The sequence below is a fragment of the Phyllostomus discolor genome, chromosome 3 (assembly GCF_004126475.2).
Source record: "Phyllostomus discolor isolate MPI-MPIP mPhyDis1 chromosome 3, mPhyDis1.pri.v3, whole genome shotgun sequence".
Lineage (NCBI taxonomy): Eukaryota > Metazoa > Chordata > Mammalia > Chiroptera > Phyllostomidae > Phyllostomus > Phyllostomus discolor.
In genome coordinates this window covers 86,334,883-86,352,719 of record NC_040905.2, presented here as the reverse complement: position 1 = coordinate 86,352,719, position 17,837 = coordinate 86,334,883, and positions in this window count along the sequence as shown.

Sequence of the window (17,837 nt, the reverse complement as noted above, 5' to 3'; positions counted from 1 at the left end):
GATATGGTTTTAAATTATGTAAGGAAATGGTAATATAAATACAACTGCAATTACTACTTTTAGTTTACAATAGTTGATCAGGATCTACCACAGAGTTTTCCACCCTATACCACATCTGGTTAATTTATATATTTCAGAATATTTCCAGAAAAATTTGGTATAGATATGGCTTTTGGGAGAATCAGAGTTCCAAAATCAGTCAAGTAGGATTTAAACTACATAACCTAAATTTATTTTTCTCATTCCATTGTATTTAGTGTCATGTACGGCCATACCACCCTGAACATGCCCGATCTTGTCTGTACTTAGTGTCCATTAATCGTATTTCCATACCTAGTAAAAATTTGTGAGCTTTTGGAATCAGACAAACCTGTTTATTAATCTTGATTCAACTAATTATTAGTTATAGTTTTTTTACAGTTTTTCTGATTTTTAACATTTCTGTTTATGAAAAAGCAGGCTCTATTTTGAACTCCACAGGAATTTTCTCAGTATTAACCCAATCAACATGTGCTAAGTGTTTGGCAGAGTGCAGAGCCATGTGCATAGTTTGTGCTTTCTGCTACACTTCTCTAATTCTTTTGTTCTAAACATTTCCCCTCTTAAGAAACACAGAGTAGCCCTGGTTGGCAAAGCTCAGTGGATTGAGCGTGGGCTATAAGCCAAAGTGTTGCTGGTTCAATTCCCAGTCAGGGCACATGCCTGAGTTGTGGGCCAGGTCCCCAGTGGGGGCCACATGAGAGGCAACAACACATTGATATTTCTCTCTCTTTCTTTCCCCTTCCCTTCCCCTCTCTAAAAAGAAATAAATAAGTTCTTAAAAAAGAAACACAGAGTATTTTCATTTAATAGATACACTGGTCACAGAAAACATTTTAATACTGCTGGAATTTCTAGGCTTAAAAGAAGTCAATGTACGTTTCTGACCTAAAAGTATGTGATTCAAAGAAATGAATTGTCCAAAGAAGTCATTATGCCAAGTTACACTTAACTTCTCTCAGGATCAATTACTAGTTTAAGCTTTAACAGGAGTACTTGGTCTTTATGTTTTATTTATCCTCATTGTTTCAACTTTATAATAAAAACTTCTATTTGGTAACAAATGCAATCAATCCTAAAACAGTTTTTATGCATATATATATATATATATATATATATATATATATATATATGTAAAAAAATCCCCAAATTGGATTTTCCACCAGCATATTTGGTGGTCTGTCTTTGCTGCTCTTGTGAGTTTTCAAAGAGATCCTTCTGAATATTATTTGTAACCAGTTCAGTAATAATGGTTGTTGAGATAACACAGCTGCTTTGTTAAAAGTGCTCAGTCCCCTTGATCCAGTTTCCCGTTTCATGTCTCTTGTGAATCACCTCTGAGTGAATGTGACAACGGTGTCCAGCATGTGGATCTCAGATTTTGTTTAGGCAGATGAAGAAGAGTATCTTCCCCTAAACTCTCCTAAGCAGCTCTACACTTCTTGCCCAGTTAAGAGGCAAACAAAGAACAGGAGACTTTTAATCTAATGCAGAACTTCATCTTTTAGCATTAACCATGCATTGGCTTATCATTTAGATAAAATAAGATCATTGGGGGCCAAATATATTATCAATTAAAAATATTACCTAGGACCATGAAGATCCATTTTGAATCACTTAGAAAGAAGGAAAAATAAATATAAGTATTCTATTCATATAAGTAATGGATAACTGTTGCCTCATAAACTAATAAAAATATAAATACACAATTCCAACCTAATTTGTAGCTTTTTTTTCCCTGTATGGGAGCCTGACAACCTTTTGATTAAATGGGTACTTATCTAGTCAAGGTAGGCTAAATCCTAGTCACTAAAGCTGCTTGCAGTGAATCAGAGGCAGCTGGCAAATTCAAAGCTTGAAATGACATTGATGTCTGCTCACTGCTTCTATCTGTTTGACCATGAAATTGGAAGTGGTCAACTCTTCTAGCTGTGAGCATTGACACCCAAACACTTTTTATTTTCTTAAGAACTAAGGAGCCATTTAAATCTTGTGTTTCCAATTCAAGTCAAGAAACTGTTTCCCTCATGGTATCACTAGTAGCTGTAAAATAACACTTAAAGAGTTTAAGCAATTTGGTGGAACTCAGTTTTCACTAGATTAACCTGAATTTTTAGTTATGATGAAAATTATCTTTGGAAAGGAAATAGACAAATAATCAAATCTTATGATACAGTGCATCTTTGTAGCTCAATTAAACCATTTCCATAAAGCTAATGATAGTCTTAAACATGCACAATTTAAAAAATACACAATTTTAAAAAAGTAATACTGTGTTTTGTAAAGTAATAAAGGAGAGGTTTTTGTTGAACAACAGCAAAGTAATCTTAAATAATTTTTAATAATTTGAGTTGAATTTACTTGTCCCCTATTCCTAGAGAAATTTACTACAACTGTTTTTGTTTTACTTCCTATAAGGAAAAAGAAGACTGGTGGGAGATAGGGAGCTCTCCTCTCTGGAGAATTTTGAAAAGATGCTTCAGCCTCAGAGATGGTAAGAATGGCAGGAAGGGTCAGGCACAGCAATAAAAAGGGGCTTAAATACCAGTCTATATGCACAGTGATCAAACCCCAGCCACTGCATTTCTGCCCCATGCATGAATTACACCAGCAACATTTCCATCTACTGGGCAAGATATTAGAAATTCTTCCTCCAAAGAGAATAAAAGTCCAGAGAGAAAAATATCTTTGTGTTGACACCTTGTGGTCCAAAAATAAAACTAGGTAACTTCTACCCCTCATTTTAATGGTTACAGATTCAGGGTTGGGAAAAGAGAAACCCAGAAAACACAAACACAAAATGGCAGAATGACTAATAGTAGTATCAGATAAGGTGTACAGTTAAAAGCAGCAAATAAAGACGGGTTGTAAAAAGGAAGTAATATTCATAAGTCTGTATCTAACAACTAACAAAGAAATTAAAACACATGAAATGTTTACCCTACCCTCATGGAATATTACTTTTACATCTAGGAAACAAAATGTATTTTCTGGCTTCTCTTAAAAGCATTGGTGGGATGTAAACAGACATATTCAGGTGGAGTTTCAGGGAAAACTCTTTAAAGTGGGCCTACTCAGATGGCATGTACGTTCTAAATCCATTTCCCCGAATCCTTCATCTTGACTGGAATATGGGTGTGATGGCTATAACTCTAGCAGCTATCTTGTGGAAATGAGGTGACTCTGAGATTACCCTAAGAGTGACAAGTTGGCTGTGACTATGTGGTGACTCAGGAAATGAAAGCCATCTGCTAAAGATTTCAGAGTAGAAAGATAGAAGACATCAAGTTTCCCACTGATACATTGTACTGCTCTGCCTATTTTAGATCATAGGTCTGTGAGAAAAAATAAATCCATACTTTGCTCAAGCCTCTGTTATTTTGGCTCTCTGTTTCTAGAAGCTCAATATAATTTTAACTGATATACAAAAGAATTTGATAGAATGGGAGATTTTAAAAGCTCTCTCAAATATAAACAGATATGAACAAATATGGTTCAAACACACAAAATGCAATAATTATATGAAGAATCTGAATAAAAGTAATTTAACATATATGCACTTCACTCAGCAGCAATAAATGTATATGTATTGTCAATGAATGGATTTGAGCAGCAGGGCTTTTATTTACTCTTAACTTATGAACTTTATTTGATATATAATATTAAAATATTTGTGTATGCCATATGACCTATATTAAGGACATATCAGAGATTTTTCATCTTAATTTAAATTTACAGGACACTTGTTGCTGCGTGTTGCTTGTTCACTAGTAAAAGTATCCCTAAGTCTTTATCATGTAATTGGTACTGACTTCCCAGTTGTAGGTCATGATATCTTTCAAGCAGCATTATATCAGCTATTCCCAAAGAAGCATAATAACCCCAAATCAAATCTCAAACTCTTATAGTTCATAGTGAAACAAATTTTCTGGGGTTTTAATAATGGCAATAATGTTAAAGAGGTTTTGTGTGACATATTTGAAAATCTTTATTTTATATGGTGTTAGGTAGATGAAATGCAAAAATAGCGAAACCTAAGTTAGTTTTAGCATTTGTGCTCTTAGGGGAAGTGCATAGAAGATACATCTTTTCCTTGTCCTTTTGCTTGTTCTTTTTGATCTGATTTTCACATAGATTTGTGTCTCATTGTGTCCTGAATATAATATAATTCAGAAGACGTCTAATGGTTGATAATCGGGCATACATTAAAAGATGGGAAGCATTAAGCAGTGTGAATGTACATGTTTGTAATAGCTGTCTAATGCATTTTTCCCTTTAGTAGACTAAGTCATACTGTATATTTCCCATCCACTGAAATATTATGAATCACTTTTTAATATCTTTTTATCTGAACAAGAAAAAATCATTTGTATTACAGACATGTAAATTTAACTTAAAACTACAAAACCTAGTTTGAGGCCTGATCCTGTGGCCATAAATCATATACAATAACATTGTAAATGAGATAACTGTAACATTATATTCTCTGGGCAAGGTTAATAGATTCAGTTCAAGTCTAGCAAGAAATTGTAGCTGACATTTTCCCATTTCTTTCAGAAAAGCCTTTATAAATCCTCAACTTCTAAATTGGACTGGATTAGGTCCCAGTGGAGAAAATCCTAGATTTAGTGTTTTTAATTTCCTAAGTTACTGAGTAGGAACCAACTTTATAACTGTAGTCAAATATGGCTTGGGGACTTTAACAGTCAGGTTATTTTTGTTATTCCCATCCAGTTCCAATAATAAAATTAATCGCATTAATAATAACAAAGGAAAAATAATGGTAAGAATAATAGTACTAAATTTTTCAAAAAGCCTGTCAATTTGGTTAACCTGGGGTAACTGTGGAAAGAAATATAAATGAGGGTTTTATCCGAGCCTTCCCTGGGTGATTAAACAAAACACATAAGGTCTACGGCTTTCATTTTCAACTCACAGCTCTGTGCCCTGGTAACAGAATATTTACCTCCTACTACCCCCTGTTTCTTGCTGCTTTCAAACCCTCCTCTGAGAACTGGTCCAGTGGGCGACCTTACTCTCCTTCTGCTGTGGGAAGAAGTGTCTGCACCACGGTCCCTGAGGCCCCAAGAGCTCAGCTGCCCCATCTAGCCTGTGCAGGGAGAATTTCCCCACGTGCGATGTCATTGGGCATTTGGTTATTCCGTCCTCGAGACACCCTTTCCTGAGACAGGTGAAATGTGAATGATCTTCAGGGTAGGGGAAGATTGTGTAGAATTCTCTACAATGTGATGTTTCTTCTCCTTTCTATTTGTCAGGACCTGGATTTACTTTTGTAGTCCCAGACACAAGATTATTGAAATGGTCTCTTTCCTGTTAAAGATTCTGTGCATTACATTTTCTCCTGCGTGTGTTGGACTGCCCTCCTCAAAACTCTGTTTCATCATCTCACTTTGCTGCCCAGGTCCTGCCAGGCCTCTTTGTCCTGCTGGGGTCAGAAGCATGCCTTGGTCCTTAAAGGCTTTCTCACAATGAGTCTACTTTAGCTGTCTTCTGCTCTGCATTTATACATAACTCATTTCCTGTCTTAACTCTAGCTCTTCTCCTTAGCTTGGGCATCTGAGAAGTGAAACCACATGCTGCACCATGGGGAGTACATGTAATTAACACACGGCTCACAGTCTAGTTGAAAATTCACCTGGCCTGGAGACTTGCCGTAGCTAATTCTACTCTACATTGACTTCCTCTTATTTTGAATTTGCTATAGACATACAACAGTACTATATATCACATTTAATTTCCTTAAAGTAGTGTTCTTGTTATTCCTTGAGGACTATTCATATTTCTCCAACTAGACCCCCAAGTTACTTCAGGTCAAGAGTAACACCTTTTACCTCCTCTTGCAGATTTAGGTATATAGTAACTGATAGTTGAATTTAATTTTTTTTAAGCAGGTCATAAGCCTTCTTCTTAAAACCTTAGCCATTCTGAACATAGTTCAACTAGAATATCTTTTCCCCTTGTCTGCCATAACCAGGTTGTGTGTTAACATAATAAATCTTTCACTTGTTATTTAACTGACGGAATTACTTCTAAAACAGCTTGAAACACTGCCATATTGTTCTTTTAGTGTGATTTGGGAATCAGAGTGGTGCTATCTCAGAACATCCTTGTTTTTTTACCCAGCAATAATCGTCTTTCTGAGATGGGTCTCCAGCTCTGTGATTAAGGGAATATGTGTTCTCTCTCAGTCTTTTGTGCTGTTCGTGGTATTTTGTTTTCTCTTATATTCAGCAGTTCAAATACTGCCTGTTTTAAATTCTCAGCTCCTAAAGGGTAGAGATTATTTAGTCATAACTTTTACTATTTGAACAGTACAAATAACACAATAAATGTGGGTATTTAATGTTTTAATCTCTGATGCAGGGATTCCTATATTATAATTAGATACATGATGCCCTGAGCTCCTGCACTTACTTTCACAAAAAATGTTACTAAGAATGAAGGATGATGTTAACATCTGCCTTACAAAATAAAATGTTACCATCCATCTTTCAAAGATCAGGTTCCTAAAGTAAGGAGTATTATATCTCTGGTAACATGAGTCATACCTCATTCTTGAGAATTAGAACTGCTTTTAGGCCTATAATTTCTACATCCTTATCATAGCTATAATAAATTGCCAGTGATAAACAGATTAGCAGAAACATCTACTAGGTTCTGTTTTTTAAATTTTATTTTTTGTTAAAATTAATTTAACAAAAAGGTAGGCTTTCTGTAAGTTCTTTTGTGACTCTGTCTACAAAGCATCAAGTAACTGGTCAGTAATTTTTTAACTAATTGTGTATTTTTATGATTTATTTTATATATTTATTGGCTTATTAGCTATGCATTTTGTGTATGTGTGATTGCTTTAGCATTTATATAACACATCTTTGATCACAGTGTAGCCCCGAGGAGTATTATACCATCATATCACTTCACAAATAGTATGGAAACCTAATAATAATATGCTTTCATTTCACACCTTCCACATGGCATGTTCCTATTGTCATATGTTTTACTTCAACACATGCTATAAACTCAACAGTAAAATATCTTGCTATTATTTTTTGATTGGAATAATAAATAACCTTTTACACAATAATAAAAATGTGTTTTATAATTTCAGATTTCCATTTGTTACAATTTTCCTTCTGTCTGAAGGACTTTCATTAACATTTTTTTGTCATGCAGCTATGCTGTTAATTAATTATTTTGAATGCCTGAGAAATTTTTTACTTTTCACTGATTTGGAAAAAAATATTTGGTACAGAATTGTATGTTGATCATCTTTTCCTATATATAATTTTGGAAAACCCACTGTCTTTTAGCATACATTATTTTTACCAAGAAGTGTACTGTCATTTTTCTTTTCATTCTTCTGTGTGTAATATGCCTTTTCCCCCACCAATGTAGTTGCTTTCAAAGTTTTCTCTTTATAATGGTTTTAAGCAATTTGATTAAAATGTACTTGGGTGTAGGTTTTTTAAATGTTATTTTTTTAAATGTTAAATGTTCAGGTTCTTGAATCTGTGAGTATATTATTCCTCAAATTTGGGGAAAAAATAGCCATTATTTTTTCAGTTATACACATAACTGAAAAAATAAATATTACCTCATGGGTGATACCCATGAGGTAATGTCAAAGCTCATTGTCCTCTATTTGCTTTTTATTCATTCTTCTTCCTCTGCTTTATTTTGGGTGGTTTCTATTGTCATGTCTTGAAGATCACCAACCTCTTCTTCTGTAATGACCTATCTGCTGGTGATTTTATCCAGTGCACATCTCTGGTATTTTAATGTCTTCTAAGGTATTTTAATATCTTCTATGTTTCTTAACATATTTACATTTTATCCCTTTAAGCATAAGAAATATATTTGTAATAGTTGTTTATAATCTTTTTTTCCTAATTCTATTATCTCTGTAATTTCTGGGCCTGTTTTTTCTTAATTGATTTTTCTTCTCATTATGAGTGGCATATTCATGCTTCTGTGCATGCCCGATAATTTTTAGTTTGATATAAGCATTGCTAATTTTATGAAGTTAGTCCTGGGTTTGTTGCACTTCTTTATACATTTTTGTGCTTTAGTGATGCAGTTTAATTACTTGTAAGCACACTCTATGTGTTCATTTTTAGTGTATTCATATAGCTTATAGTGCATATTGGCTTATCATGAGAGTAAGGGATTTTTATGGAAGATGAATGGATCCTTAGAGGAATAGATGGGGAGTTGGATAGTTCATGACAAAGTGTGTCTGGTAGTGGTGGCGACATCTAGTCTCTTCTCCTTTGATGAGTCAGTCCTCTCCAGTTGAAGAAATTCCCTGGAGGGATTTATGATAATTGAGTTCCTTTTGGGTTTACTGTCTTTGGGCAGATGAGGGAAGTTCATTGAAAGGCTCTTCCCGAATTTGCTATTTGTCCAAGTGCCTACAGCTCAAAATAGCCAATATAACAATGTGGAGTATTTTGGGGTGGCATGTTCTTCTACTCCTAAGTATTCCATTATTTTATTCAGTATTGCTATTTGTTTCAAACAGGAAGGGGAAATTTCTTCAATAGCTCTGTTTGGCATACTCAATTCCAAGTTCCCTGCAACGTGGTGGTAGGCTGAACCCCTCTGGAGATTCTGTTTTTATTAAAGTCACCAAATATATAAAGACAAAGAACACATGTCTTCATTGCTAAAGTTGGTAGCTAACTTGACTTCTGGGATATTAGCACTTCCTGACTTTCTATACTTAGAGGTATTTTTCTGTTCAATCTTATCACTGGCACCTCTTTCTAAGACTGACAATTTATTTTCCAAGGTTGGTCCTTGACTTTTTTTTTCCGCTGTCTCTGGGTAATTCCATAGCTTTAGGCTATAAGCTGATGATTTAAAAGTTTATATCACCAGAGATCTTTTCGCTAAATTTCAGAATGAATTTATCTGACTACTAGATATCTACAAAGTGTCTCCTAGTTTATAAGCTAACATGTTTGAAACCACTTAAATCAACATGTTACAAAACAAAATTTTCGCCTTGTTTACATGAGCCCACCCTGAAAATTCCTGCTTCCCACCCCCTTCCCAGTAACTCCACATGATTCTTCTTGACTTTTTAATTCTAGTAAATGGCACTCCATTCATCTACTTACTCAAGCTACGTCTCTGGGAATCATCTTCACTTTCCTGTCTTTCTGCCTGCATATTTAAGACATAATGCGTGTCATGCCATTTTTCTCCCTTAAAGCTCTGTAATTCATCAATTTCCATGTCTATTCACACTACTTAAGAAAAGGCCATCTTTCTTCTCACCTTGGCTTATGGTAAGATTTTTCTTACCTGTCTCCAGTCCTCCAGCTTGCCACTCCACAAAAAAGTAGTGTTCTTTTTAAAGGAAATCTTTTGCTTAAGCTCTTTTATACATATTGCTACCTCAGCCTGGGATATCTTTAGGACCCCTTCCCTTCACCTGGAGAATTCCTATTTGTCATTCAATACCTATGCCACTAGTCATTCCAGATGCTTTCTGAGCCCCACTCCTGAAGGCTGACTGTATCCTGCCATGTTTTATCTGCAGCCCTAACTAGACAGAAAGCTCTTTGATGTGCCCGTATACATCCAGCGCTACATATAGGGTCTCCCACATAGCCCGGTGAGTAAGTATTTGTTATATTCTTTTTTTCAATTCTTTTAATTTAATTTATTCATTTCTAGAGAGAGGAGAAGGGACAGAGAAAAAGAGGGAGAGAAACAGCCACACATGTGGCTGCCTCTCATGTGTCCCCAAGTAGGGACCTAGCCTGCAACTCAGGCATGTGCCCTGACTGAGAATCAAACCGGCAACTCTTTGGTTCACAGGCCGGCACTCAATCCACTGAGCTACACCAGTTGGGGCTATTCATTATATCTTAAAGAAGAATAGTCTCAGTACCTATGTCATTATAACCAAAGCCAATGAAATATTATTTTGTCCAAAAAATATCCCCATTCCAAATATTGTTAAAAACAAAATTCATGCTGTTTTAATGCTAATTGTTGTTCAGCACAGACTTATCTTAAGAATAGTAATGAAAGATGCATGAAATATTCTATACTTGCCATAGGATTTATTATATTTTCTCTTAAAAGGCTTCATCAGTTGGTCAATTATATATTAGCAAAATCTGCTGGATGGAATGGTCTTTGTTCTATGATTTTTCACCAAAATACTTGCTGTTCCATAGACTCTGCTTATAGACTCTGCCAAAGAATAATACCTAAAGTTATATACCTTGCTATGTAATGCTCCAACATAATTGTGTAAATTGTTAAGAATTTAATTGTGAAGTGCTTTTAGTTTATTTCTGACCATTTTAGGAGTTTATATGAGACTTTATTTACATGAATACTATGATTAATTTCAGAAAGCAATGCTTTATCACAGGAAAATATTTAAAAGGATCTTCAGAGATATTTCACATGGAAAGATTAATTTTTACATATTTTACTATGGCAACCATGTGTCAAAGTATAAGTATGATTGTACAATTCTTTTTCTTTAGACCCTCAAATGAAAGTAGCATTGAAGTTGTTAAAGACATTGTCATATAAAGAATATCAGAATAAAAGTAGAACAAAATACAGAGAATGACAAAAGTAGGTTTATAGTTGTGAGTAGATGAAACAGGGCTTATTCTTAGTTATTTATTAATTATTGTATTATTTATTTGTATTACAAGTGTAAGCCTACTTTTTCCCACTCCTGTATTTTGGATAAACTTAACAATTTTTCCTATAATTTATTCTGTATGGCATTATACTGTCTATATTGACTATATTAATACCAGAAAGAAATAGGTTTTGAGACAAATAATTCTTGAGACAAAAAATTCATTTCATAATAAAAGGGTCCACATATCAGAAGATAAAACAACTAAAGTGTGTACACACCTAGAAGCAGAGCCCCACAATACGTGAAGCAGAGAGGGAAAGAATTGGAAGGAACAGTAGGCTATTCAGCAATAATAAAGATTTTAATACCCATGCTCAGTAATGGAAAGAACAACTAGAGAGAATAGGAGCAAGTACACAGAGAGCTTGACTAACACCATCAACCAACGCGACCTACTTGACATCTTCATCTGTAGAGTGAGCCACTCAGATGACAGGAGAATGCATGTCTTCTCAAGTGCACATGAAATGTCGTCTGGATCATAGGCTCTGCCACAAAACAAGCTTCAGTAAATTTTAAAAGATTGGGAGAAACAGAACAAGGCAAAACTTCCTTCTCAAAATGAGCATGTAAATAAAAATTCCAAAATCTGTGAAATCATGAGAATGCCAAGAATGAAAGAAAAGGATAGCCATTGGGCATAAGTTAACTGCAGATAAAGTTATTGATAAAGAAGAGTCAGACTAAAATTTAAAATACTTTTACTTAGAATAATCAGTGGCCAAAATGAAGTAATAACATCATTAAAAACACTAAAAACATAAAGCAAAAATTCTAGAACAAGTGGGAACAAAAAAATGAATGGTATGAATTATTGAGAAAAGAATTATAACCATCAAAATATAAAGTGAGATTTGTTAAAGGTAATTGAAAAATAGTATTAAGCAATACACTTAAAACAGTTATGTTTCCCTTCCCATTCATTCTTCTAGGTTGATTGAGAATGTTCAGAAATGTTTCAAGGTTTACTCATTCATCCATTCTGTCACTCAACAGATATTAATGTACATTTACTGTGCCAGGTAGTTTTTTAAATGCTCTCATGGAGCTAAAGTGTAGTAGGAAGAGACACACATTAGTTTGAAAATAAGATAATTTCATTGCATGATAAGTGATGTTAAAGAAATAGCACTCCCTGTCTGAGTTTGGTATGACTTTTGACTACAGAGTCATAGTCAGAAAAGATTCTTGGAAGCTTATCTAAGTCACCAAGTCAAGTTTTGTCTTTGGTTGGTTATGTAGCAGGGAAGTTCCAAACAGCTCTGGAGAGTGAGTATAGCCCAAGGCCTGTGCTGGCTACAGGTGGAACATCATTATGGTAGTTAGAATGTCATTGCATCCATAAGTGCTTCTACTTTAGAAAGCATTAACTAGAACTACAAACATCAAAATCAGCACAGAAAATATATAAACATAGGAGCTAACATCAGTTTAACACTATATCTGTACATTATTTCCTTAATACCTAATGCAGATGAAGAACTAATCTAGGTGACAAGAAAACTAAAAAAAAAGTCATGGAAACAGAACAGAGAGAATGGGTTGATTAGGTTGCTTTCCTTTTCCTTTCATTTTCTTAATCTTATTTAAACTGGTAATCTAAGGTCATAGATTTCAAGAATGACTGTTACATATCCAAGTATATTGTACTGTACTGTACATACATTTGAATCACTGTTTTATTATTTTGGACTTCCCTAGCTTATAAGTTACCCATTCCAACAAGCACAGTGACTGTTAGGGCCCTTGTAAGCCATAAAGTTTATTTTAGAAAAAAAAACCCCACCTTTTATTCCTTAACATTTATTAGCTGCATTTCCAACCAAACTGCACAAAATGATTTTTATAAGGCCATTAAAAGTAGCTTGTATCACAATTTACTAGACCAAGTAAATTTGTTTGAAATAAATTTAAAACTTCCCAAGATTCAGGTTGAAGTCCAACCCAAAGTAAACATTATTATCCAACTTAATCCTGGAAGTAGTGAATTGTACCACATTTACCATAGTACATGTTATGTACCTCAATCAATATTCTAATATTTACAGGAAAATGGACATTTTAGAAGAATGGAATTATTTGAGGGAAAACTACCATGTCTGCTAAAAATAGTATATCAACTCCAAGTGACTAATCAGAATAATATTTTTTTTCCTTTGAGGGAGATTTGTTGGTCTTGGGAAGAGCCAGGAAAAACATCTAAATACATTAACTAATGCTTAACCTAGAGCACTGTCACATTTATTCAATGATCTTACTCATTCCCTTAAAGAAATTCAGATGTTGTGGAACGTCACTGCAAGGAAATTATTTCCCGAAAAGGACATCATCCCAATGGCATCTGTATCTTACACGTCTGATAAATACAAAAGTAAGAGCATGAATAACTTGATGTTCTGAGGTGGAGACTAAAGGAATGACACTAGTTCTAGTCCGACGTGAAAAGGCATTTCAAGTTCAGACCAGCAGAGAGGGAGGAGAAGCAACTGACTGGGAAGGTAGGTCTACACTCTGAGGACTACTCACACCAATATTATCTGAAGGAATCTAATGCAGCTAGTCTCACACATCATCTGATGAAAAAACACTGGATTCGAGTTAAAAGACCTAAGTTGTTTCTGTGACTCTATTGTGGTGTGACTTCAGAGAAATTACTTAACATCTGGGCTCCTGTTTCCCTCCTGAATTCACTGTATTGTTAAGGAAGATAAAGCAATGGGAATAAAACCATGATGAAGTTAAAACTTCTACAGAAATGTACTCTAATGACCCAAACAGGTGAGCTCAATAAAGGTTTTACAGGAATCAGTGAAAAATCTTCCCCAAGTTAATATTTGCCATCTGTAGATGCTTTATGTTTGCAAGTCTCTTTCCTGTTACATCATTAGCAATCAGTACAGCTCTAAAAAAGAATTGTATCATAAATAAGAAGTCAATTAGCCAATCTCAGCTAATTAGTACACAGGTACTTTGAGGGGTACCCACTCTAGTATAAGAAATTCAGCATGTAGAGGGGTGGGTGAGTTTTTGCCATGAACTCATCTCATTCCCGAGACCTTTCGAATGGGAGGCTGCACACCTGAAAGTCTTTAGCTGTGCCATTTCCAGATCCCATCCTGAGCTGCCCCCACCACTGCTAACCTGAGGGCCCCAGGTGCGCCTGCTCTGTTGTTCCTCACATGGAAAAGAATCATGAATCAGCTCTTGCCAGGTTGTCGGAGAGGTGACAATGGAATCATTTTGTTTTAATGAAACAGTCAGGGTCTGCTGGGCCTTGCACTTGTCCAGTTGTTTGGATCTTCAGTTCTATCGGTTTCCCTTCACCTCTCATTCTGAACTCCCAACATCTACTGCTACATTTCTATAAGAATGCTAAGTTATGGAAAATACTCTTGATGAGTTAGATCCCTAAGCCTTCTTCAAAAATTCTGCACAAGTTTTTAGCACAGGAAGCTCTTTGTCACGAAGTCTTTTGTGTGTAGCTTTTCTCTTGGTGACATTTCAAGACTAGATTAGAAACTAAGGGTACTCATTTCAAAGACTACTTTGCAAAAAGCACCGATGATACCCTCTGAGAAAGATGTACTCATTCTTTAGAAAACTGCTGCCAACTCAGTGAGAAAGAATAAAAACAAATTATAATCCACATGCAAGCAGAAAGAGAACCTATTTTCTGAAGCCTTAGCTATAATATTTTTACTCTTCTAATTTGAAAAAGTTGCATTGACCTATATTCTTATTCTTACTCTGAGAGCAGACTATTCTGCTTGAAAATTGCTACACTGCTAGTAGCTTGCACAATAAAGTTCAAACAGTCAGATATTCAAGATACCCCCTCTTGATTTAGTCCAAGCTATTTTCCTGGTTTTAAAACTTCCTGTTTCTTCTCTATCCTCCAATGCACTGAGTTACTCCTAATTTCCTCAAAAATGCTTCTGCCTCAAAATATCCAAGTGTACATTTGCTCACGTATCATCATCTAATGTATTCTCCATTCTTGCTGCTTATTAAAATATTCCACCTGTTCAAAGCTTAGCTGGATGTGATCTCCATGAAACCTATGTCATCTTCTGTAGTTGAAATATAACCACACTTTTCTCTCTGCTTGCATGTTTTTTTGTATTCCTATCATGAAACGGTTGTATATTTAGATAGTTACCTACTGTACAGTCCAATCCAATAAGAGATTCTTATTCGTTCTTCTCTGGTCACTGGTAGCAGCTAACAGAGCCTTGAATATATTTCCATATCGAAGTTGACCAAAAGAGACCCTTATATAAATGAGTCTAAGACAGAGGTTCACAACAATGATCATTCTGAGATTATATGGTGAGACAGAACATTTGCTCTGTCTCATCAACCACACTTTACCTTTTACTTAACTAATTGCAGTAAAGTAAGAAAACCTATGAAGCACAGATAGCCAGAGAAGTATTGTGGCCCAAGATGATTATAAATAACTTTTTGATCAGAATGTATTCCCAGCAAATATTTGTCCATGAATGTGCTCTCAGCAAAAATGTAAGGATCACTAGAGCTGAAGGTCATTGTCTCCCTCCTTGATGGCATTTTCATCATCACCACAATCAGTTGCCTTTGATGGTTTCAGCTTACAGTTCTCTTGTCCTTGTTCTGCTGTTTCTCAAATAGCACTTGAAGATCAGCTCAGACCAAAACTCTAAGATCACACAAAATGAACTAAGGCCAGAACTGCTGAGCAAGGATATTTCCAGCAGGATCACTTCTGTTACTATTGCTTTAAGGTTAGTAACAGGGTAGCTACCCCCCAGCTCTAAGATGCCTTAAGGGGATGTTTGGAGAAAGAGTAAGAAGGCAATAGAAAAAAGAATGCATGGAGAGAACCATGCATTCTTCCTGCACAGGAAGGCTTTCCACTATTTCTCCTTGCTCCATCAGAGGAAGGCAAACCCTAACCAGGAGAATAGCTTGGAAGATATGAATACAACTGGTTTTGCATCTTGTTTTTGCACACACGGCATTCTCCCTGTCAACCAGAGTTATCGATCAGTCTTGTAGCAGAGAGAGAGATGGGAATGATGGATTGGGATCGTTACAGGCAGAATGCGGAGAGAAGATTATATTTTGCTTCAGATATTCAAAATAAGATTTACAGCATGATGATAGTATTGTAAGCCAGACTTTTCAGAACATGCCTCCCTCTCCAAACCCAAACCTCTATATCTCCTGCATTGCCTGTCAGTAACCAGGTCAGGTGAGCCATGTAAGTTAAAAAAGTAGATTCTAATCAGGCTGAAAGAAAGTTGCAATCCCTAGTTTTGACCCTGGGATATTTGGGGAATAATGAGAAACAAAAGTCTCTGCTTTAATTGGTGGATGTGTATGTGGGTACCAATTTCCCCAATTTAAGATATAAATGTTAGGGAGAATTCCTAGAAGAAGAGGCTTTGGTCTGATTCATAGGAATATGGAAGGAGTTATCTTCAGCTGCCCCTCAGCTTTGCCTGTCTGGGAAGTGACTGTTAATTGCAGACAGTGGCATAGAGTGATGTGGCAGAAGGAGGAATTCAGTGTGCTGAGTAGTTCTAGGATCCTGCAGTTCATGAGGAGGACTCAGGACTTCCTGTTCAGATTTTAAAGGGTTGTGATCCTGTTTTGGAGACTGTTTGGTGAGAGGAGAGCTGATGTGACACCATAGCTGCGAGTGGATCTGTAAGCTATGAACTCAGTGGAAGATGTGACACCTGACAGCCAAAGTGATACCAAGTCAACCGGAGAGCACCACCCAGAGAGAGAGGGAGAGGGAGAGAGAGGGGAGGGGGAGGGAGAAGGAAGGGAGGGGGAGGGAGAAGGAGGGAGAGAGAAGGGAAGTAAGAGCCTTGGGCAATATCTATGAATGGAGAGAAATCCATACCCTTTGGTTTCCAGTTTTATAATTTTCTCTCTTTACTATTTCCTTCATTTTTCTTCCTCTTTTCTTGGAGAGACATCATGCCATTACATTCATTTCAAAAGTCGGCTATTAAATGATACATTTTTAAGAAGTTGTACTAGCTTTTTCAGTTTTTACTCACCAATGTTATAATTCCTTCCACATTTTTAACACATATAAAGAGATACAAAATCAGAAGCTATAAGATGCAAATGTAATTTAATTATGCAATTTCCTTATACATGAAAATTATTTCATTGAGATATTAACTCATGAAATAACAGTATTTCTAGTAATGTTTACTAAATGCATCTGTCTCATGTGGTTACTGGCTAAACAAAGTTCTTTGAAATCTAAGATACCTTAAGAAGCCTTCATTTTTTTTTAGTTTAAATATTGAAAACCTTGCAGTTTATGGGAAAATGTTAACAGATGACTGAAATAAAACATAATGTTCATTTTTGTCGTGCATGATCTATCATGTGCAACTGTGATTTTGCCTTCCAGCCTTTTAAGACAAGCATCCAGAAGCATATTTTATCCAACAGCAAGTTTTGTGTTTATGAAAAATATGAAGGATCAGTCCTCTGGGCTATTAACGTAGGAGCTGTAGCCATGATCTGAAGGCTGATTAAAACATTATACACATAAAGGTCCCAACAGGCCAGAAAAGCTTTTTTGTCTTCTTTTCTTCTGGAAGCTTTACATGTGACATTTTCTTCGCCTGAAATTGTCCCTATACTTTTATTTCTTTAGCTCATTTTTATCAGCATATATATATTTATGCTGTCTATACATCTTGAGTGTTTTGGCTGTGGACCCACTGGTTTATGTTATGTACACCCTATCCATTGTGTGTGTGTATGTATATATATATATTTTTTTTTAAAACAACAGTTAATATGTGCTTTTATTCTCATCATATTATTCCAGATAACCAGGAGAGTAACAAAAGAAACCAAGTTTGTAATGGATATAATAGACATTCCAATGATACAGTATTTTACAAGTATATAATAAAGTTGTCAAAAGCAATGGCCAATATAACCTAAAAATTGATGAGAAAACACACAAAAAAGGGAGAAAACATATAGGATCTGAATTAATTTCTCTGCACAGGATAAAACATATGATGAATGTCAGTCTTCAGGTCCCTAATTATAAGCTCTGAACTTTTATACTACC